The sequence below is a fragment of the Sturnira hondurensis genome, unplaced genomic scaffold (genome assembly GCF_014824575.4).
Source record: "Sturnira hondurensis isolate 20B ecotype Veracruz unplaced genomic scaffold, ASM1482457v3 Scaffold0004136, whole genome shotgun sequence".
NCBI lineage: Eukaryota > Metazoa > Chordata > Mammalia > Chiroptera > Phyllostomidae > Sturnira > Sturnira hondurensis.
The window spans coordinates 11,561,809-11,566,861 of record NW_028076767.1 but is presented as its reverse complement, the minus strand read 5'-3'; the positions used below and the strand labels follow the sequence as shown (position 1 = coordinate 11,566,861).

At 37.5% G+C, this 5,053-nt stretch overlaps 1 pseudogene; it reads left to right on the top strand.

Moving 5' to 3' along the window:
- The first annotated feature begins 3,539 nt into the window (after nucleotides 1-3,539).
- Nucleotides 3,540-3,787, top strand: LOC118985873 (60S ribosomal protein L38-like; annotated as a pseudogene).
- The last annotated feature ends 1,266 nt before the right edge of the window (nucleotides 3,788-5,053 follow it).

The window sequence follows — 5,053 nt, the reverse complement described above, 5'->3', positions numbered from 1 at the left end:
TGTTGCAGGTAGGCACAGGCAACCAGGTACTTGGTGATGACAAACAAAGAATTGAATGGACCACACAGAGAGTTTATAACAGAGAGAGAGAGAGAGAGCAGGTTTATCAAGCGATAGTACACTCCACAGAATATGGGAGCAGGTCAACTCTGAGCAGAGATTGACCCTCTGTGGCCAGAGGGATCCTCTTCCTATAGGGTGTCTATTTCCTGGCTCATTTTGGCAGGCTTTTATTGTGCATGTGCAAGTAGTTATATCACTTTTAAGCTACCGCACATGGGGTCTCCTATGATGTTTCTTGATTGCCCACTGGGGAAGAAGCACTCATGATGTTAACTTATTATAATGCTATTATAATAAAGCAAGGGTCGTGTGGCATCTTCTACACAGGAGCAGTCATGATTCACAATTCAGTGTTTTTCTAGAAGGTGGAGACAGCTAGTCTTAGAAGGGTGTCTCTGTCCTGTACCACTGTCTTTTGTCTTAGTTATGGGGTCCTTCCGGAGTTTCCTCACTCCTGACTCTTCTGCCTCAGTAGAACTTGCAGCCATAGTGAGTAGTAAGGAAAATAGATAGTTGTAGCAATGATGTGAGGAGGCCATTCATTTCTTGTTCATTATGAATTATTGTATTTTTCTCTTCTGTTAGATATGGGAATGCCATATACCCTGTTTAACAGTTTTTTCCAAATTAGCTCAATGACTTCAACTACCTAGCCAACCTGTAAAAGGTGGACAACATTGTTCAATTTTATATCATCTGCACTTTAGTCCTTTCCAAGGGTATCCACAAGGTCCAGGAAGACTATGCTCCAAATGAGTCCTTAATGAGGATTAGACCTTTATTAGCATCACTAGGTTTAAAATATCAGGACATATGCACACCCATCTCTCACTTCATCTCCATTAGTCCTGTGTTACATTTATTCCTAAAGCTCTGTCTTTTTGTGTTTCTAATAAGGTCCTTGATTTTGTGTTCACTAATATCAAAGATAGAACCACAATAGGGCATGCGGATACATAGTTTAGTAGTGTACTAATGTGGCTTAAAATATGACAGCACTATAATTTTAGAATTGACATAAAAACAAGTTACCCGCTTTATTTTGAACATAAAAAAGTCTTTTGCTTGTATTCCTTCTCTAGCGTCCTCCCCAACTACTCCTACTAACTATTTCATTCACCTCATTTAGTTACCACAAATGGGCTACAAACCACTACCTTCAGGAATGGAGGTATGAATATAGAAACTTCAGGGTGAAAATTTGAGTTCAGTTCAAAGAACTCCCAACCATCTTAACCCCAATCCATCTCAAGAACATGTAAAATTTTATTTTTTGTGTGATCTCTAATTTTAATAGTCAGAAATTAGTGTCAAATATTGGGGAATTTCCTATTGCTATGGGTCAAAACTTTTGTTATTTCCATAACTGCTTCTTCTGGTAGACTCTGTTGTATTCTTTTTATATTTCAGGGCCTGCAATTATTTTTTTTTTCCTCAGGCAATTCTTGGTACCAACTGTTGAACCTGAAGCTATATGAGATCTTAGGTAGCACTTTGCTAATATGATAGCCTATAGTTTTATCTACATATATATGTATGTATACGCACACACACAGTCATATACCTTGTGTGTGTATGGATGCATACATGATATGTATGTATATATTAAGTATGTGTTCATATGCATATTTATCTATATCTACTTATATTTGGATGTCTACCTATTAACTGGAACACCCTACTTTTGGGTCAGAGAACAGACTTCAGTCACAAAGCAATCTCAGCAGCACTGATTACCCGTGCCCCAGATTTGCAAAAGGCAATGCAATGAAAGCAAAATGTCACTGTGCCTACAGGGATTCAACTGGAGGAGATGGGCACTGGGATTAGAAGCCCGGGAGCTTTAGCTAAGACAGCTGGTATATGTAGTCCTCTTTCCCCTGGAGACAGAGAGAGGGAGACCCTTGCTCTGGATATAAACACATTCTCAGGCGAGAGAGAGAGGGTTGGGGGAGAAGATCGCCTTCTTGTTTTCACCAGCCTGAAAAGTAAACAAGGGATGCAAATTCATTGTCTTTAGAGTAGATGAAAGCAGATAGATCCAGGGTAGAAGGAGGACACTACATTTTTGAGAACAATGCACAATCTCTGATTACAAAGGTCTGTCTGTCGTTCAAGCCTCCTGAAACTCAAGTGACATCGAGCTTTGCTCTGAAAGCTCTGACCATGCAGAAACGTGAAAATATTCATAAAGCACTCTTTCCCAATGCCAGCTTGGGTGCTTCCATGGACGTTTAGTAATTACGACTTCTACACGCCAAGAGACCACAACCTTTTTGCAAACTAGAGCTGTTAAATAAACAGCGTTCTCTTTTCTCCTATCATCATGGGTACCTAGCATAATTTTTTCAATAATCATAAAAGATAGCAAGAGGCAGTATGTTCAAATAGCTTGTGCTTCCTTCCTCATTAAAATAAATCCCTAATGAAAGGAAAGTCAAATTCTGGCAATAATTAGACATGGGAGACAATAAACGTGGGGAAAATAAAATTAACAGCTAAATAATTTATGCTGCCATAGATCTTTCAGCTCAGCCTCGCTTAATCCTAGTTCCTGCTTTTAGTCAGTGGTTTTTATTACCGGCGAACACAATTTCGCATTATGTAGCCCATTCAAGTTCTGATGTGGAGATCCTTAAATGCTGATCTAAGTGTTTAAACCTTATAGTCTCTCATTGAAAAAGACCATTCAAATTTTGAACAGTGGTGTGTATCATGATTATTTCAGCAGCAAATGGTTCAGAACATTCATGTGGAGAAACAAGAGACTGGGAAAACACATTGGAGAATATGCAATAATCCAGTTATAAAAATGATACATTTATTAGGAGCCGGGTAGCAATGGAAGTAATAAAAAGGAGGCATTTAAAGCAGAAGACATTTGAAGAAAAGAACTGATACCTTAGTTTCAAAATATGGTTGTAACAAAAAGTCAGAATCAACAACATCTACGTGGTGGGGGGAATGAAAATATCTTCATTAAAGTTACAAGAAAATGTTACATTAGGTGAGGATGGAGAGCTCATTAGGAAGTATTGTGTTTGAATTGTCACGATAACCAAGTGGAATGGCACTGTGCTCCTAGCGTATCACTACCAGAACGCAGGCCGTGCTGACCCCAGGGATGGCAAACCAATTCTGTTTACAGTCTTCCCATTAGAACAGCCTGTCCTGGTTATTCTCACTTAATGAAGGTATTTTATTTCTTGTGGCAACTTTAGTATCACAGGCAAGTATGACATATTCTGCTTATGAAGTATCCACACATTTCTACCTGCCATCATTTTTAGGAACATTAAGTGTCAGAGGTAGCATCAAAATTTCATAGCTACTTGTCCTGTGAAATCTTTGTAATATGTGTGGAGTATGTGTTCTAGGGACTATCTCTCTTTATCTTAAAAACCAAATTTCACTTTTCTGTCCTTTTTGTTACCGCTTGCTGGGCCAGCCGGGCACTCTCTGTGCGCTTCTTAGCCATGTCTCAAAAAATCGAAGAAATCAAGGACTTCTTGCTCACAGCCAGGTGAAAAGATGGCAAATCTGCCAAGATCAAGAAAAACATGGACAACATGAAGTTTAAAGTCCAATGTGGCAGATACCTTTATACCTTGGTCATCATGGACAAAGAGAAGGCCTAAAAGCTGAAGCAGTCCCTGCTCCCAGGTTCAGGTGTGAAGGAGCTGAAATGAGCAAGACACACTGATCTGTATTAAAATTTTAAAAATTAAAAAAAAACTTCTCATAGTTCAGCATCATTCCATTAGGGATAACATATTATAGGCATTGCTACCTTGGTGAGTGTACCTTAGTTGTATATTCAGGTTAAGTGAATCAATATAATTGCTCTTCTAACCATGGCTTTTTTCCTGTGCAACTTTAATGAATTTTATGGATGAATAGAAAATGTATATCTAATTTTAATTAATGACCGATTGTTCCTTTTGGGTGTTACTTCCCAAAACGCTCTTAGTAATCATTTACTGCTCTCCTACGTGATACATGAGTCACAACGCGCTGTTGACTCAGACTTGGACAGATTTTACCTCCTTCTGATACCATTTCATGTGAACAATAAACATTAAAACTTTNAAGTCCAATGTGGCAGATACCTTTATACCTTGGTCATCATGGACAAAGAGAAGGCCTAAAAGCTGAAGCAGTCCCTGCTCCCAGGTTCAGGTGTGAAGGAGCTGAAATGAGCAAGACACACTGATCTGTATTAAAATTTTAAAAATTAAAAAAAAAAAACTTCTCATAGTTTTTTTTCACAGCATCATTCCATTAGGGATAACATATTATAGACATTGCTACCTTGGTGAGTGTACCTTAGTTGTATATTCAGGTTAAGTGAATCAATATAATTGCTCTTCTAATCATGGCTTTTTTCCTGTGCAACTTTAATGAATTTTATGGGTGAATAGAAAATGTATATCTAATATTAATTAATGACCGATTGTTCCTTTTAGGTGTTACTTCCCAAAACGCTCTCAGTAACCATTTACTGCTCTCCTACGTGATACATGAGTCACAACGTGCTGTTGACTCAGACTTGAACAGATTTTACCTCCTTCTGATACCATTTCATGTGAACAATAAACATTAAAACTTTTTTTAAGTTTTCAAATCATCTAGGTGGTACAAATAACATTTTATTATAATTCAAGACTTAAACTATAAACCTTGAACTAATCTAATATTCTAACTTGTTTTATAAGAATCGAAACAATTATTTTCATGTTAATATACAGCCTATCACTGAAACTCTCCTGGTACGTTAAGTTATAATCTATGGTGCTTATATGCATGTTATTTCAGAAGCCGATGGCAGTTCCCAGAACACAAACTCTCATTTCTTTTTTATTTTTTTATCTAGAGGCTATACTTTGCTGAAAATACAAATGTAATAGAGATAAACACGTAAGTGATATAGAGTAAGTTTTGTTTCACAAAAGGTACTAGAATGGTTAAGGTGTTAAAATCAACAAGCTGT